The sequence below is a fragment of the Notamacropus eugenii genome, chromosome 4 (genome assembly GCF_028372415.1).
Source record: "Notamacropus eugenii isolate mMacEug1 chromosome 4, mMacEug1.pri_v2, whole genome shotgun sequence".
NCBI classification, from domain to species: domain Eukaryota; kingdom Metazoa; phylum Chordata; class Mammalia; order Diprotodontia; family Macropodidae; genus Notamacropus; species Notamacropus eugenii.
Genome location: NC_092875.1, coordinates 150,492,070 through 150,511,323, shown reverse-complemented (window position 1 = coordinate 150,511,323; position 19,254 = coordinate 150,492,070). Strand labels below are relative to the sequence as shown.

At 38.4% G+C, this 19,254-nt stretch overlaps 1 long non-coding RNA gene across 1 annotated transcript in view; it reads left to right on the top strand.

Annotated features, from left to right (window-relative positions):
• The window catches only part of LOC140500653 (uncharacterized), a 76,534-nt gene extending 57,632 nt beyond the window's left edge, over positions 1-18,902 (top strand). The window contains exons 2-3 of the long non-coding RNA XR_011965818.1: positions 1,862-1,923; positions 18,669-18,902. This is a non-coding gene — a long non-coding RNA (uncharacterized lncRNA). The remainder of the gene's footprint in view (positions 1-1,861; positions 1,924-18,668) is intronic.
• Positions 18,903-19,254: the final 352 nt, after the last annotated feature.

Here is a 19,254-nt window from a genome sequence, read left to right as displayed (position 1 = left end):
AGTCTTTTTGGCAAGTGTACGTTTTGCATCTGAACAACGTGGCCAGCCCATCAGAGTTTTGCTCTTTGAAGCAGAGTCTGAATGCTTGGCAGTTTAGTTTAAGTAAGGACCTCAGTGTCCTTATCCTTACCTTATTCTGCCAGGTGATCTTCGGAATCTTCCTAAGACAATGCCCTTGTGCTTTCCCAGTCACCAGTGGTGTGAAACAAGGCTGTGTGCTTGCTCCCATGCTTTTCAACATGATGTTTTCAGTCATGTTTTCAAATGCTTTCAATGAGGACAAACACAGCATCAAGGTCAGCTATCATACTGATGGTAAATTCTTCAATTCAAAAAGGCTGCAAGCCAAGAGCAAAGTGGAGGGAGTGTTGGCGCATGGTTTTCTGTTTGCAGGTGACTATGCACTCAATGCAGCCTCTGAAGCTGAGATGCAGCAAAGTATGAGTCAATTCTCTGTGCTTGTGCTAATTTTGGCCTGACAGTTAACACCAAGAAAACACAGGTGCTCCATCAGCCATCATCACATCATCCTTATGTGGAAACGTTGGTTACAACAAATGGAGAAGTTTTGAATGCTATGGATAAGTTCACTTATCTTGGTAGCGTACTTTCCAGGGATGTACACGTTGATAACGAGTTTGATACATGCATTGCCAAAACTAGCTCAGTATTTGAGAGGCTCCAAAGGAAAGTATGGGAGAGAAGAGGTATCAGACTGATTACCAAACTGAAGGTCTATAGAGCCATGGTGCCAATCTCATTGTTGTATGCCTGTGAAACCTGAACAGTCTATCAGAGCCATACCAGGAAACTGAATCACTTCCATTTAAATTGAACTGTCTTTTGAGATTTGAATCGCTTAAAAAAAATAATATATTTTTTTAAAAATTCATTTTAAATTTAATAATTTATTGTAAATTTGTGGGAATTTTTCCTGCATTGAAATTTTGATGACACAATATTGTGTCACGCATGAAACTGTATAGTATCATATAGTACCACTACATGCACATATTCCTGCTGATGCATGCTGGACTTCTTGACAATCCTTGAATTACTCGCCTGCCTACACTTGCTTATTAAGACCTGTTATTGGACTTGACTACTGATTGGTTATAGCTTGCGTTTTTTGTGTTTATTTGGAAAATAATGTATCATTATGACCTTACTCTATTACACCACAGATATAACATATACCAATGATTTATCAAAATTTTCTTCTTTTCTTTCCATATGCTTCTACCATCCCTTTATTTTTATTCAATCTCCCCCTCCCCAATTGCACCTGAGGCTACCACCAAACCCCTTGGATCATTCCAGGGGACAGTATGACCCACTTTGGGAACCTCTGACCAACACTGGATCAGAGGAGACTCAGGAGATGGCATCAGAAAGCCAGTAGAGGGTAACAGCTAGGTGGCTGGTATGAAAGAGAGCCTCCCTGAGGCAGGGGATCATCAGGGGAGGATGCAGAGGCAGGGTGGGGAAAAGGGGTAGGAGGTACTCTTTCCACTTTCTAGGCCCAGGCCATGTGGTACTGAACCATCTGGCATTTCTAGCAACTATGGCCCTGAACATGGTACACTCTAAAGTATTCCATAACTAGGACAGTGCTTTCTTGGAGACAGTTTTCTCTAGAACCAGCCTCACTAAATGAATAGTATTGTTTTGTGGTTGTTTCACTTTCTCACTGAATGTTCAATTTAGAAAGACCTTCAAAATAATATAGTCCAACCCTTTCTTTTAAATTTTTTCATCATGTAACAAATCTTCAAGTTGACTATATGGTCTTCAGATAATACCCTTTGTTCCCAAATCTCAACAAACTTGAGAAGCTCAGGCAATTTTTCTTATTTTACAGGTGGAGAACATGTAGAGACTGTGAACTGGGTGACCGCAAAATCAGTCATAAGCCTAAATGGGGTAGGTAACAACACAAAGGGAGAGAGTAATACTTCTAGATTTTAACTGTTACTTAACTCCATACAGATTTGCAGCAGCAAATCAGATCTACCAAGTCTTCTACTCAGATGGGTTCTGCTCCTGTGCATATAAATTCATCCTGTCACTTAGTACCACACTAAGTCATGTCTTGTTCAAAAATAATCGACTATTTCTCGGCCCTTAATTTTGAGCTCTGACAAAGGTGTTGACCAAAGCTTCTAGTTGGTGACCCTTTTTAACAAGCCTGATTTATTGGAAGCCTATTTACTGCTCATACATGTACTCATGAATATATTGCTGTTAGATCTAGAGGGGAAAAGTAATATGAGGGCAAGTCTTAATCAGGAGACTCTAATTTCATATAGGAGCCAGAGTTCCAATAATGCTATAAATTTGATGAATTTATGACATCATGAGGGCCTTAAGATAGAATTGGAGCCTGGCCAATTTTGAGTTTAAAATGCTTTTCATTAAAAAAGGTTGTATATATTTTTATAAAAATTACACGCATTTTCCTTGTAAATGGAATAATAACCTATTGAATGCTGTTTGTGTTTGGAAATATTAATTGTAGAAAAAAAAAAACTCTCTTAGGGAAAATTCCAAATTTGACTAAGCCTAGAATAAACATTTCTTAACAGATACAGGTGGTATAGTATATTGTAATGTTGCCCACAATAGTACCCTAAGCATTTCCATTAGTTCTGTCTCACTCAGCCATACACTTTTCCTTTGATTTGAACTTTGCAGAGACCTCAAAGGAGCATTTTAAAACATAGCTTTTAAGAGACCTGTTCAAAGGGAGTCACTTTAAAAAAAAAAAACTAGCATGTAGAGCTATGCTATTTGCCTTTGTAATGCTATAAAAACACTTTTATTTTAAAAATGAGAAAATTTCTAAGGCATGCTGTGGAAATATGGTTCGGACTCCTATGATACTATTAGGAGAAGCAAAATGGACCATGAACTGAATGTCTTGATTTAATTTTCTTAAGTTTTGGTAGAATATGTTTAATGGAAATTTGCCTTGGCTAAATGAATTATACTAATGAAGAACTCATAAACAAGTGATCGTTCAAAGTGGTGCCTCAGTTTCTCCAACTGTAACAAAATAACATTTGCCTTAAGAAAGTGGAAAGTGCTTTCTTGTGTTTGGCTAAGAGGCAGCTCACCATTCTCATTCAGGTAAAATCCCCTTTATAACTTATACCATTAAAACAAAAACCTAAAGAATTTTTCAAACTTTAAGTAGCAACTCACCTATTTTCAGCATTATTGGGTTCCTCGTAATCCTACTACAACAAATGAGTTGGGACAATTCCTTGAAGTTCATTGTAAAGTATTTTATAGTAATCAATCAATTAAAAAGCATTTTTTAAGCACCTACTATTTGCTAGGAACTGTGACAAACACTCCAATGGTATTGAATGGGCATTATATGATTTAATTAGCACATAGACTCAATCTCATCTCAAGCCCAGCCCTCTGAATTCTACCATCTTTCAGAATTCTACAACTCCATGAAGGAACCAATAATTCCTTTTCTGAGAAGGAAGTATTTCTCTCCAGATCTGGTAGAAATACTGCATCAGTCATTTCTCCTCCTCTGAGAGTTTGTCTGTGGCACCTCCCAACCCAATTACCTAATAAGGCAATCTGGTGCCTATAGAATTTTCTCCCCCTTTGACGGGCATTGTTAAGCCAAGGGTAGGACTTTTCAAGGATTGAAAATTCCACCCTACTTTGTCTCTTAACAGTCTGGTTTACTGTCCCCAAAGAGGAAAAGAATAGAGTTGTAAACATATTTTGACTTGAATCTCGAAGTCATAAGCAATAAGGGGGGAACAAAATAGCTGGGTGGCTCAGTGGATACAGCATCTGCCCTGGAGCCAGGAAGACCTGAGTTCAAATCCAGATTCAGACACTTACTAACTGTGTGATCTTAGGCAAGTCACAACCCCAATTACCTCCCTCCACAAAAAAAGTAAAGGGGGAAAAGGGATAATCAGGGTAACATCATGAAAAGAACACTAATCAGAAGACCTATCTTGGAATCCCAACTCTGCCCAACTATGGCTAAATTACTTCACTTCTGGAGCCTCACTTTCTGTTCTGTAACATGAGGCTAATAATGAATGTTTCATTAGCTGCTTAAAAAGGTTACTGTAGGAAAACCCTTTGCAAACTTTAAAACATTGTACACATGTAAGCTAGTGTATTCTTTCTCCACTCTAATCCTGAGAGACTTTGACACCTCATTATGGCATGTAGGTGATCCCAGGTTTTTGAAGACTATATCCACAAGAGGCAAAGTCTAGACAGGTCCTCCGAAACTGGAAAGACTTTGAATTTAGGTCTGGTGTATGTGTGTATCTGTGGTCTGAGGACCAGCTTAGCTAGGTTTGAAGTCTTGTTGCCAGGTTGGCTGCAGAGTTATGATTTTTTTGGTCACAGCAACCCTCATAGACCAGGCCGCACATTTTGTATGAAGTTGGCATTCCGTTTCCTTGGTTGAGGGGATTGGATTAGAGTAACTGTAAGGCCCTTTCTAGTTCTTAATCTATGATGCTAGAGCATGGACTCATTTTCATTTTATCTGTATGTCCTCAGAACCTAAGACAATGTCTTTTTTTTTTTTTGATCCATTAGTCAATAAAGATTTATTAAGTGCTTGCTATGTGTCAGGCTCTATGCTAGGGGCTGGGAATACAAAAAGAGACAAAAGACTGTTCCTGTTCTCAAGGAGCTCCTAATCTAATGGAGGAGACAGGAAGCAAAGAAATATATGCAAACCAACTATGTACCGGGACAAAGAAGCTGTATACAATTAACAATGAGTTGCTGTTGGGTTGGATTGGACAGAGGGATTGTGATTTGTATTGGTAGAGGTAGCACCCACATCAGTAATCCCCAGTGCCAAGTGAATGTGAACCCCTAGATTCCATTTCCATTTCATTTTTTTACATTCAATTTTTTCAATTAACAAATATTATTTTCTCTCCCTCCTTTAAGAAAAAAAAATGAAAACAATCCCTTGTAACAAATAGGCACACTCAAACAAAACAAATTCCCACATTAATCATGCCCCAAAAATGTATGTCTCATTCCATGCCTTGAGTCTTGTCACTTTTCATTCAGGAAGTGGGTCCTCTGGAATCAGAACTAGTCATTGTACTGATCAGAGTTCTTACGTCTTTCAAAGTTGTTTGTCTTTACAAAGTTGTCATAATTTATCCTTTTGGTTCTGCTCACTTCATTCTGCATCAGTTCATACAAGTCATCAAAACATCTCCTTCTCATATTAATCCATGAAGAACTTCAGTTTCCTGTAGGAAGAATGGAGTAGGACAAATGTCTATTTCTAAACAAATGATATCCTTAGGAGATTTGAACAAGCCTTGATTCACTCCATTTTTTTCACTGAAGAAAGAAAATCCATTTATTTATTTGTTTTTAGTTTTCAACATTCACTTCCACAAGATTTTGAGTTCCAAATTTTCTCCTCAATCTCTCCCCTCCCCCCACCCCAAGACAGTGTGCATTCTGATTACCCGTTCTCCCAATCTGCCCTCCCTTCTATCACACCTCTTTCTTCTCTTCTCCCGTTATCCCCTCTATTTTCTTGTAGGACAGATAGATTTCTATACTCCATTGCCTGTATATTTCCCAGTTGCCTATAAAAACAATTTTTCACATTCATTTTTAAAACTTTGAGTTCCAACTTCTCCCACTGCCTTCCTCTCTCCCTACTTATCTCCACTGAGAAGGCAAGCAATTCAATATAGATTGTACATGTGTAGTTATACAAAAGACTTCCATAAAAGTCATATTGTGAGAGACTGTATTTCCCTCCATCCTATCCTGCCCCCCCATTTATTCTATTCTCTCTTTTGACTCCATCCCTCCTCAAAAGTGTTTACTTCTAATTACCCCATCCTCCTATTTGCCCTCCCTTCTATGATCCCCCCACCCCACTTATCCCCTTCTCCCCTACTTTCCTGGAGTGTAAGGTAGATTTTCATACCAAATTGAATTTGCATGTTATTCCCTCTTTAAGCCAAATGTGATAAGAGTAAGTAAGGTTCACTTTTCCCTCTCACTTCCCACCTCTTCCCCTCCATTGAAAAAGCTTTTTCTTGCCTCTTTTGTGTGAGAGATAATTTGCTCCATTCTATTTCTCCCTTTCTTCTCCCAATATATTCCTCTCACCCCTTAATTTTATTTTTTTAGATATCATTCCTTCATATTCAACTCACCCTGTGCCCTCTGTCTACATATACATAATCCCTGCAACTATCCAAATATTGAGAAAGTTACAAAGTATCAAGAGTTACAAATATTATCTTTCCATGTAGGAATGTAAACAGTTCAACTTTAGTAAGTCACTTATGATTTCTCTGTCTTGTTTACCTTTTCATGCTTCTCTTGATTCTTGTATTTGAAAGTCAGTTTTTCTATTCAGCTTTGGTCTTTTCATGAAGAATGCTTGAAAGTCCTCTATTTCACTGAATGATCATTTTGTTCCCTGAAGTATTATACTCAGTTTGCTGAATAGGTGATTCATGGTTTTAATCCTAGTTCCTTTGACTTCTGGTATATCATAGTCCAAGCCCTGCAATCCCTTATTGTAGAAGCTGTTAGATCTCATGTTTTCCTGATTGTGTTTCCACAATACTCAAATTGTTTTCTTTCTGGCTGCTTGCAATATTTTCTGCTTCACCTAAGAGCTCTGGAGTTTGGCTATGATATTCCTAGGAGTTTTCCTTTTGGGATCTTTCAGGAGTGATCAGTGGATTCTTTCAATATTTGTTTTACCCTCATTCTAGAATATCAGAATATTGATAATTTCTTAAAAGATGATGTGTAGGCTCTTTTTTTGATCATGACTTCCAGGTAGTCCCATAATTTTTAAATTGTCCCTCCTAGATCTATTTTCCAGGTCAGTTGTTTTTCCATTGAGATATTTCACATTGTTTGCTGTTTTTTCATGCCTTTGGTTCTGTTTTATAATTTCTTGATTTTTCATAAAGTCATTAGCTTTCATTTGCTCCATTCTAATCTTTAAGGAATTATTTTTTTCAATGAGCTTTTGGACCTCCTTTTCCATCTGCCCAATTCTGCTTTTTAGGAAATTTTTCTCCTCATTGACTTTTTGGGTCTCTTGTCATTTGGGTTACTCTATTTTTTAAAGTGTTATTTTCTTCAGCATTTTTTGGGATCTCTTTTAGCAAGCAGTTGACTCATTTTTCATGATTTTCTTGCATCACTCTCATTTCCCAATTTTTGCTCTACTTCTCTTACTTGATTTTCAAAATCCATTTTGAGCTCTCTCATGGCCTGAGATCAATTCATATTTTTCTCAGAGGCTTTAGATGGAGGAGCTTTGACTTTGTTGTCTTCTGCTTGCCTGTTTTGGTCTTCCTTGTCACCACAGTAATATTCTATAGTCCAATTCTTTTTCTGGCTTTTGCTCATTTCCCCAGGCATTTGCTTGACATTTGAGCTCTCTGTCAAGGCAGTTCTCTGCTTCCAGTGGGGATGGGGGATATATTGGCAGATACTTGATCCCCCCCACAATCTGTGGGCCTAGAGCTCCAGAAACAGTGGCTGTAGCTGCCCACTGCTGCTGTGGCTGCCATAGGTTCCTTCGTCCCCTCCCCTCTCTGCTGCCCTGGGGCTGGGGCCTGACTACTCTGCTCTGTCACACTGGTCCCACAAGTTTTTTCCCCTGACCTTCCAATTTTTTCTCAGTGTTTTGGGGTCATAAAGTCTGGAAATCGCCACAAGGTGCAAGAGATTCATTCCCCTCAAGCCCTGCTCAGGTACTGTCTGTGCCTGAATAGCCCACACTGGACTGTGCTCTGCTCTCAGCATGGTATGATAGATGCTTCCTGGCAACCTTCCAGGCTGTCTTGGGTTGGGGATTTGCTTCACTCCATCATTTTGTGGATTCTGCAGCTCCAGAATTTTTACAGGTATTTGGCTAGACTTGGGAGGAACACTCTAGAAAGTTCATGCTATTACTCTGCCACCTTCATTCTGCCCCCAATTCACTCCATTTTTAAAGACTGTAGGGAATACTGAGAACTTCCTTTGGGGGTCAGGTCATTCTGTAGCAGACTTGGGATGGTTTCTGATTCAAATGAAACCAGATCCTGGAACTACTTAGATCTTTGGGTATAGATGCAACCTAGTCTCCTAGGGGTTCTCAGAACTACAATACTCTGGTGTTAGTGTGACCCTTTTCTGTCCTTGTGGACCACAGTTGAGTAAATCAGATTCCCTGGACCCACTCAAGCCCAGACCTGACAAATGTTCAACTCTAGATGACCTTGGACATATAACAAGTCAAAAAGTTCCCTATGAAGGCTTGTTGGTCAGTATGCCTTAAAAGAATATGGTAAATGGGTTCTCAGGAATGGATTTCAGGGATAGTAGTGGAAATTGGGATGTCATGAAAGTATACATGGATGAGCATAACACTTCCAAGGTTCCCAGAATGACACCTTTAAATTATGTTGATAAGAAAGATTCTACAATAAGGATTCTTCTCCACCAATGACCACTTTAGCTTAGGAACCCTACAGGTGTGGAAGATGACAGTTTTCTGATAGAGTCTATATTATGCTAAAAAAATATTCAATAATTCCAAGGTACAGAATGTTTTGATTAAATTCTTAAATGTCAAAATTTTCTTAAAATTGCTTAAAATATACTAAACAACTATTCTGCAACATAGCCATCTTAAATGAGTGTAACTAACCAAATGGGAAGACAGTGAAGGTAGTGGTTTACAGGATAGGACGTGACTAGGGGGAAAGATATTTAATAGACACTTTTACCTATCTTACTGTCTTTTTTCCAAAACAATAAATCGTACAGTAACATTCAGGCAAACAAATGAGTTGAGATTCCTTCAGTACATCTTTATTAAGAAACCCTCATAAACTGTGTGAGGACTTACTAAGCCCTTTCTAGGGCTCATCCATCTTTGGTATCCACCTGTCATCAAACTCTCATCTGTGGCTCCAAACCCCAAAGTAAATCCTTTTCAGCATACTGGCTAAATCAGGTTGAGGATCATTGACAGGCCTCAAGCCCGTTGGTTATTTGGGGTGTGTCTACCCCTAGTATGTGAAGACTTTCCCTAGTAGAATGGGCGGATGAGAACACTTTGTTCCAGTGACTGTGAAGGCAGCTGAAGCAGGTACTATGGAATGCTTAGACTTTGGTCAGACATGGAAGATGTCAAGGTCATCCACTGCATCTTGGGCCATCACCAGTCATCTTGATTTTTGTCTTGTCACTGGACTTCAATTGGATTTAGAAACAGAGTGTGAGACTGATGACTTTACACAGCTCTGCCTCACTTCAATTCAATTCACTTATAAATCAAGACACCACCCTATAATATCATTAGTCCTCTTGCAAAACAAAGGACTAACAACTACATGAAAGATATCCTAAATATACCTGTGATATTCTAAAGCCAGGAGATTCTGTTTCACACACACACACACATACACACACACACGCATACACACACAGAGTAAGTAAAATTAATAAACTAAAAATTAAGTCTATTCGGAGTAAGTTAAGGAATGAATTAAGCTACTGTGAGAAAAAGCTAGAGGAAAGAACATATAGATTCAGAGAATATCAAAGTTTCATCTAGTCCAATCTTCTATGAAAATATATGTCATTTTTATGACATCACTGACACTACTCCTTAAGCTACTGTTTGAACCCTTCTAATGATGAACTCATTACCTCCTGAAGCAGCCCATTATATTTTTGGGTACTTCTGATTTTTAAGAAGTTCTTCCCTATATTGAATTGACTCTGGACCATGCTGAATAAATCTAATTCTTCTATAAGATATGCCTTTAATTATTTGAAATCAGCTATCGTCTTTGCTCTGTCTTCTTTTCTTCAGGCTAAACATCTTTGGTTTATTCAGTTCCTCCTCTCAAGAAATGCTTTTGAGCCCCAAACCACCTTAGTCACCTCAGTCTGAACCTATTACAATTTGTATCCCTACTTGAATAGGATTTTAAGATCCTTAAGGGTAGGGATCACTTTTTCCCTCTTCTTTGCATGTTCCTACGGCCAGACTGAGTCCAAACTTCACAGAATAAATTCCTTTAATAAAAGGATTTGTTCTGTAAAACTTAAACTCAGGTCAGGAGATTGTACCCAAGGATCTAGAAGACCACATGTGGCCTTGAGGCCACAAATTCCCCACCCCTGGTCTAGCACAATATCTTGCACATTAGAAATACTTACTTTTTTGCTGAATTGAATTGCTAACATTACTCCTAGAATATGCTACCCAAATCTGAACATAATGTTCTATCTGGTTAGAGACTCTATACTTTCATAAAAAAACCTAAGATTGAATTAGAGTTTTTGGCCTCCATAATATTCTTTTTAACTTACATTGTTATGAATGACAAATAAATGAATAATAGCTGACACGTAGAACTAGGTTTATAAACTGCTCTTCATCTGATCATGAAGGCATTCCTGTGAAGTGGGCACTCTTGTTATGTCCATTTTATAGATGAAGGCAGTGAGGCTCAGAAATAAAAGGTTAAGTGTTTCACCTAGGGTCACATAACTCGCTGGCAAGTTTCTGAGGCAAGGTAATCAGGTCTTCCTGAATTCTAAGTCCAACTCTTCACCCACTGTACCTAGCTGTTCCTCATTTTTGGAAAAATGTAATATTTTAAAGACATGCAGAATTTTACATTTAACCTTAGCAGTCTGGCCTGACATTCTAAGCATATATAGATGTGATACTATCATCCAGTGAATTAACCAACCTTCCCTGCCACACCAAGCTTTATCAGAGGTTCAGCATGAGGTCATGAATATAGTTCTGGCCTCAAAACCAGAAAGCCTTCAGATAAGATTCCACTTCTGACTTCATGGCTGTGTGACTTTGTAACTTAACTAACATCTCAGTGTTCTAGAAAACTCTCTAAGACTATAAGGAAAGGTGCTGACTTGCATTGTTAGAAGAAGTCTCCTCACCTGTGAGTTTCTTATGCCATTGAAATGGCAGGTCCAGCTCCTATCCCTTTCCTAATTTCATATCATCTGCAAATGTCTTCATATGAACCATTTATAAAAAAATGTTGGACAGGACAGGACCCAGAAGTGAGCTTACATCACTCAGGATCATCATTCAATCTGTCTAGTTCAACTAGAATTTATTAAGCACCTATTATGTGCCAAGCACTGTGATAATTCAACCTACTATATGAGAAACGTCAGCCACATACATGAAAGAGTTCTTTAACCTATTGAAGAGCTTCAGCTTAAAATTACCCTGGAAGATACCATGTTGCTTCAGCCTAGCCAGGTTTCCTTGGAATGAAGGTGGTGTGTGGTCCTTGGCCTTGTGCCAAAGCTGCCAGTCTAAAAGTGGTTGTATCTAAGAGTTTTATTCAGCTCACAAAAATAAACTCAGGAGTTTTTAATGCTGGAATAGCTCCTGGGACCAAGCTTGTTGGCCTAGGACTGAAGGGAAAACAATTCTGCTTACAAGGAAACTTCTCCAAGGCTAAGAATAAATTGATGTAAATCATACTTTGACACTTTGAAAGAGGTGCTGTTTCAGCAGTGTTGGGGACTCCTTCATTTTACACATTGCAGCTCCTCTTCATTTCCACAGTTGCTGAAGAACAGTTCTTCATCTGGTGGCCAACTCTCTGGTGATAAGCCATTTCATACTTAACTAGGCTGGTCCTTGGAAAACAGACGCACAGTCTGTTATTGGGTCTGTACTCAAAGTCTTTCCAGCTTGGGAAGACTGCTTAGATCTTGTACAATGCTGGCATAATATTTAAGAATTCAGGGGCTATAGGGATTTCTAGATGGTGTGGTGGGTAGAGCATTAGAATTAGAGCCAAGAAGCCCAGAGTTCAAATCCTACTTTTCAGACATTAACTATGGCAAGTTACTTAACCTCTTCTTGCCTTGGTTTTCTGATATGAAAAACAGGGACAATAATAGCACCAACCTCACAGGATTGTTGTAAGGATGAAATGAAATGACATATGTGAAATGCTTTTCAAACCTTAAGTTAACCAGGGTCTATGTGGAGGCATCCTGAATGTTGTCAGGTGTTAGTGGAAAATAGAAAGTATCCTCCAGAAGCTATGGTCTAAGAAATATGCAATTATTCCCAATGTAGTCCTATGTTTTATTTCTTTAATTTCTTTATTTTTTTCAAATTTTTTCTTTTTTCTAGTATTCAGAGTTAAATGGGGATTTATAATTGGAAGGGACCTTGGAGATTATCTAGTACAACTTCCTTATTTTTCAAACAAGAACCATGTCTAAAAATATTAACTGACTTGCTCAATGTCACACTGTTAAAAAATATCAGAGGTGGGATTTAGACCCAGGTCCTCTGATTCCAAATTCAGTTTTGTTTGTTTAGGGGTTTTGTTTTGTTTTTTTTGCAAAATACTATGCTGCTTCTGTCCATGAACTGAAGTTGTAATCTGAAACTACAGGTGCTTATAAATTCAGGAATCATCTTAACTAGTAGGAAATCGTAGTGGCCAAATGAGACAAAACAGATTCTTTTATTCCTTTAACTTTTATTTGGGGGCTTTTTACTAGTTAGAACAGAGACTAATGGAAAGTATATGAAGGATAAAGAAAAATGAACTTGAAGGTACCCGAAATTTGGATTCAAAAGCCAATTGCACTTAAAAAAAAATCCAGTTGAAAATTGAAACCCTAATGCATTGTTGGTGGAGTTGTGAACTGATCCAACCATTCTGAAGAGCAATTTGGAACTATGTCAAACTATAAAACTGTACATATCTTTTGATCTAATAATACCACTACTAGGTCTGTATACCAAAGAGATAATAAAATGGGGGAAAGGACTCACATGTACAAAAATATTTATAACAATTCTTTTTGTGGTGGCAAAGAACTGGAAATTGAGGTGATGTCCACCAATTGGGGAATGGCTGAACAAGTTGTTGTATGTGACTGTAATGGAATATTATTGTACTATAAGAAATGATTAGCAGGCAGATTTCAGAAAAACCTGAAAAGACTTACATGAACTGATACTGAGTGGAGTGAGCAGAACCAGGAGAACACTGTACACTGTAACAGCAGCATTGTGTGATGGCCAACTTTGTTAGACTTAACTCTTCTCTGAAATACAATGACCTAAGACAATTCCAAAAGATTCATTATGGAAAATGCTATCCACATCCAGAGAAAGAACTATGGAGTCTGAGTGCAAATCGAAGCATACTATTTTCTCTTTTTTTCTTTCTTGTGGTTTTTCCCTTTTGTTCTGATTCTTCTTTCACAACATGAATAATATAAAAATATATTTAATATGATCATACATGTATAATCTATATCAGACTGCTTATTATTTTGGGAGGGGAGAAGGGAAGGAAGAAAAAATTTGGAACTTGAAATGTCTAAAAGTGAATATCGAAAACTATTTTTACATGTAATTGGAAAAAATAAAATACTATTAAGTGGAAAAAAGTTAAAATTAAAAAAAATCCAATTTACAGTATCAATCAATAATCATATATTAAGTACTTACTGCATGCTTGGCATTGTGCCCATTGCTGGGAATACAAAGAAAGGCAAAACATTCCCTGTTTTCAAGGAGTTCACAGTCCAATGTGGGAGTCGTTATACAAATAACTGTACAAATAAGATTTATACAGTATTAATGGAAGGTCATTTTAGAGGGAAAAGACTAGGAGCAAGGTAAGACCAAGACCTTCTGAAGAAGGTGGGATTTAAGCTGAGACCTTTTATTTTAATTTTTAATCCCCCCAAAAAAGTTTTTTCTTTACACAAAACAGAACACAAAAGAGAATTCCATATGAAACCATTTATCTCCATTTCATGCTACACCATGATAGAGCATTGGGACTGGAGACTGGAAGACCTGAGTTCAAATTCAGACTCAGACATTTGCTAGGAGTGAACCTGCCATAACTGATAGAATCATTGAATCTCCCTAGTTAAGCTAGAATTTATTAAGCACCTACTATGTGCCAGGCACTGTGCTAATTCAACTTATTATGTGTGACCCTGGGTTAACCTCTCTCTGCCCCAGTTTCCTTATCTGTAAAATGAGGATAATGATAGCAACCTACTTTCCAAGGTTGTGAGGGTTAAATGAGGTAATAATTGTAATGTACTTAGCACAGTGCCTGACACATCATAAACCCCATATGAATGTTACCTATTATCATTATTATTGGAAGAATATGGTGAATTCTACACATTACTTTTTGGGGCAGCTAGGTAATGCAGTGGTTTGAGTGACAGGTCTGAATTCAAGACAACCTGAGTTCAAAATTGGCCTAACACTCTTACTAGCTGTCTGACCCTGGGCAAATCACTTAATCCTGTTTGCCTCAGTTGCCTCATCTGTAAAATGAGAAGGAAATGTCCAACTGCTCCAGTATCTTTGCCAAGAAAACCTCAAACAGGGTCATGAATAGTTGGATGTGACTGAAGCTACTGAATAACAAAAACACTTTACTTTCAAAACTATCTGCTTTACCTTTTAAAACTCTCCTCTTCCTTTTAAATATCTGTTCTCTTCCTCATATTTAAAAAAAAGTTTCAATTGTTTTCCTTTTTCTGGGGGAGGGGTAACTATTGCTAGTCATTCTTTATCCCTACATTTCCCCCCCCCCCCCCATTCCAGCTAAAAACTGAAAGAAAACAAAAAAACTTGTAATATATTGGCACAGGTAAGCAAAATGAATTTATATAGTGTCCACGTCCAAAATGTCTGTCTCTGCACCTTATGTCCAACACCTCTCTGTCAGCAGGTAGGTGACATGCTTCATCATAGGTCCTCTGAAGACATGACTGGTCATTCCATTGATCAGAATTCTGAAGTCTTTTGAAACTGTTTACTTTAAAATTTTGCTGAAGTGGTGGAAAAATTGGGACTAGATAGAGACTTGAGGAAGGGAGATCAGTTAGAAAGCTATTGCAATAGTCCAAACATGAGGCATTGGAGGCCTCATTAGTCTGGCAGTTGTGTGAGTGGAGAGGAGATGTATATATGTATATGAGGCAAAAATGAAAAGATGCAACAATGAATTGGAAATGTGGGGTGAATTTGAATGAAGCATCTAAGGGGACACTAGCATTGCAAGTCTGTATGATTGTGAGGATGGTGGTGCCTTTGATAGTAATAGGGAAGTTGTAGAGAGGGAAGGGTTTAGGGGGAAAGATGAGTTAGTTATTTTTTGGGACATGGTGAATTTGAGTTGCCTATAGGACATGCAATTTAAGATAGCTAAGAGGCAGTTGGTGATGTAAGACTGGAGCTTAAGGAAAAGGTAAGGGCTAGACAAATAGATCTGAGAATCACCTGAATAGTGAACCCATGGTGAGATGCCATAAAAGAGGAAGAGAAGAGGGTCCAGGACAGATCCTTGGAGACACCCATGTTTCGTGAGTGTGATCTGGATAAAGATCCAGCCAAGGACACTAAGAAGAAGCAGTCAGATAGTTAGGAGGAGAACCGTGGGAGAACAGTATCACAAAAACTTGGAGAAAAGAGTATCTAGGAGGAGGGGACTGATTAACAATGTCAAATGCTTCAGAGACGTCAAGAAGGATGAGGAGTAAGAAAAGGCCAATAGATCTGGTAATTTGAAGAGGCCAGTCTCAGTCAAATGATGAGACTGAAAGCCAAAATGCAGAGCATTTAGAAGAGAGTAAGAAAAAAAGGAAGCGGGGACACCTATTGTAGATGCAAATTTTTAAAGAGGAACTTCCCTACAAAGAGAAGAGTAGATAGAGAATGATAGCCAGTGGGATTTTTAATCTGGACAAGGATTTTTAAAAAGATGGTTTAAGACATAGGCATATTTGTAAGCAGCAGGGAAACAGTCATTAAAGAGGGAGAGATTGAAGATATAAGTAAGGAAGGGGAGACAGCAGGGATGACCTGTTGGAGAAGGCAGGAGGGGATGGGATCAGAGATGTGTGTAGATGAGTTGATTTGTCTTCAAAAGGAGAAGGGCCACCTCTTCATGTGAGACAGAGGTAAAAAAGACTGTAAGGGAAGGCATCTGAGTGATGTGAGATGAGGGGTGGGGATAAGAGGGGGCTCTAAAAGAATAATGATTGAAGTATGAAATGAGATCTTCAGCTGAGAAGGTGGGGTTATGAAATACCAAGGAAAGTTTGAGGAGAAATGGAAAGATTTGGAACAGCTGCTATTTAGTTATAGTTACTGAGGGAGTTCACGAATACAAAACAAGGTCAAAACAAGGTAATGAGAATGGGTAGAAGGGAAAACACCTACTTTCCTTGTCCTTGGCTTTTATGATTGTAAGAAAATTATAGGGAGCAGCTAGGTGGAGCAGTGTATTGAGCACTAACACTGGAGTCAGGAGGACCTGAGTTTAAATCCAGCCTTAGACACTTACTAGCTGTGTGACTCTGGGTAAGTCACTTCATCCCAATTGCCTGAAAAAGAAAAAAGTAAGAAAATTATACATTTTTGACCTTGATTCCTTAAAGTCAAATAGGGTTTCTGCCACAGAGAAGCATTAGAAGATTTCATTGTCATTAATGGGATCACATGTAGAGCACTTTGTAAAACTTAAAGCACTTTATAAGAGTTAATTACTGTATATACTGTTACTACTAAATGCTAGCTACTATTATTACTGCTAATACTAGATTATTTCCTTCATGTCCTCCCTCCATAAATAAGAATCTACATAAGCTTGAGCTGATGGTTGTTATTTTTCTCTACTAGGAAATAAAATTGGAGAAAGAGCTAAAATCATGTAAAAAGCTGCTCAAATAATGGAATTTCCTCCTTCCAGGAAGGAGGCTGATGGGAAAACTGGTTGTTGTGTTGTTAATGTTCTGTGTGGGTGTATGTGTGTGTTTGCAGTTTGCAAAAGACAAGAAGTTTTTTTTACACTTTTACTTAGGGACCAGATGTATCAACTTAAAACACTACTTGAAATTATCAGTGATTCCAGACTTTTTGGAGTTGTCCTCCTGCATGTAATTTTATACCTCTCGTTCTAAAATTGCTATATGATGTATATTCATACAAATGTGAATAAATTAAATTTTAAAATAAATGTTGATAACCCTTGAAATAATTAAAAATATCCTGGGTATTACAAAACCATGTTTCAGAGTAATCTGAAAAAACTATAGTACAGCAGTTAGTATAAGACAAGTCTCGAACACTTAAGTTCTAGTACAAGTGTCAAGAAAAGGCCAGCATCCAGTTTTTAGGAGGCTGTTGTGTTGAGGCAGGGCTAGAGATCAGGATCAAGGTTGAGGCAGGTAGCAGCTCTGGAAATTATGACAGATTGTAGGCCTGGTCTAACATGGTACCAGCCAACACGACAGCACAGACTGCTTGTTGCCATCCTGTGACATAAGACCTGTTTTGAGGGTGCAGTCAAGCCTGAAGGCAGGGGTGGTGATTGGACCACTTACTCTATGATTGCTCACCTCAAGGTAGATGGGTTCTTACAGTCTCTTGCTACCTCTGATTTTATGATTAGTATGCTGATAGTCCTACATACCCAAATATAGGAGAGTGTATAACCCAAAGACCAGTGTTAATGAAATTTGAGAAGTCAAAAGCACGAGACAAAATGTAGATACTAATGAAATAGATAACTAGACTGTGAATTAGAAGACAAAAGTTCTAAGATAGGTTCTAACATCAATTTTTGGTACAATTATGGTTTCTCTCTATCTCTCTCTCTCTGTCTCTCTCTGTCTCTGTCTCTCTCCCCCTCCTCTCTCTGTCTCTCTCTTTCACCCTTCCTCCCATCTTTGTGCACAAAATAAAAATCATAATACCCACTACTTTTGTCATAGGGTTTGTAGATTAGAATGAAATTATTTGGGCAAGGAAAATGGTGCTGCAGAAATACATTTTGTTTCTATGAACAGAAACTTCCTCTTGGTTGATATCAAATGAGAGGTCATGAGCATTTGTAGACAGAGCTAACAGATACCTTAGAGAACACCTTGCCTAATCCCCTCATTTTATAGATGTAGAAACTGAGGCCCATAACAAGGAAGTGACTTGCTCAAGGTCACATAGTTTATAAGTAGCAGAGGCAGAACCCAGGACTTTTGATTTCATTCTGATCTGTGCAATGACACCACAAATAACCTGCATATTGACTTTACATTAATTATCAATTCAAACCAACAGACATTCTCTGACCATCTTCTGGGTATCTGTTCCCCTTTAATCTGTCTATTAAGGTGGGTAGGGTTTTTTTGTCCTCAATAAGATTTTGAAGACGTCATTTATCATTGATTAAATGTTTGTGTCTGTGATGAAAAATCAAAATGTATCTGGCAGTTTATAATTTTAATCTTTAGTTTCAGGTCATCTGTCCCCCTTTAATTTCAGGCTACTATTCAAATTGGTGCTGGAGGTAGAACTACATCTTCCATTTCATTAGCACTCTTCTCCCTCCTCCCCACAGTGCCTACCACTGTGCTTCAATCAGAATAGCCTCCATAAAGTCTTGTGGATGTTCTTTTTTCCTTCCCTTCTTCTCTTTTAGAATGACCCAGTCCTCCTAATCACACACATTCCTGAAGCCTTTTCTCTGCCCATTTTGCTTTTGCCTGTCTGCTCGCTCGCAGCTCCCCAGCATGATCGTTTCCTTTTCTTTTTTCTTTTTGGGCAGATGCCAACAGTGACTCTTGGCTGACTGACTGAGGAGCTCTCAGTGACAGCCTATGTCATTCTCCAAAGCTCGCAGCCTCAGCCTCGCTGTGCCCCAAGCAGCTCCGAATACGGCTGCTTTGGTTGTTGTTTGTTTGTTTTGCTCTTCTGACGTAAGGCTTTGAAGATGTCATTTATCCCTGATTAAATGTTTGTATCTGTGATGAAAAATTAAAATGTATTTGACAACTTAAAATTTTATTCTTTCATTTCAGGCTATAAAAGATACTGGAAAATTCAAATCCTTAGCCCACATGAGATCAAGGTATTTTGCAGAAGAATTTGACTTTAGTTGGCTTCCTCTTATTCCAAACAGAACTATATTCATAGTACCTGGAGCATAGTCAGGGGTGGGATGGACGGGCTGTGGCAATCAGAGGAGAGTCCTACTTCTGGTGCACTTGCTCTCCTGGTGGTGAGGGGAATGGTAAGGGAGCCAGGCTGGAAAAGATAAAATCCCAGAGAGGAGCCCAAATACACCAGGATCTTGGGGCTTTGGGGGACAGATACCCAGTGTGTTCATCCTGCAGCTGCTGAAAGATTGAAAG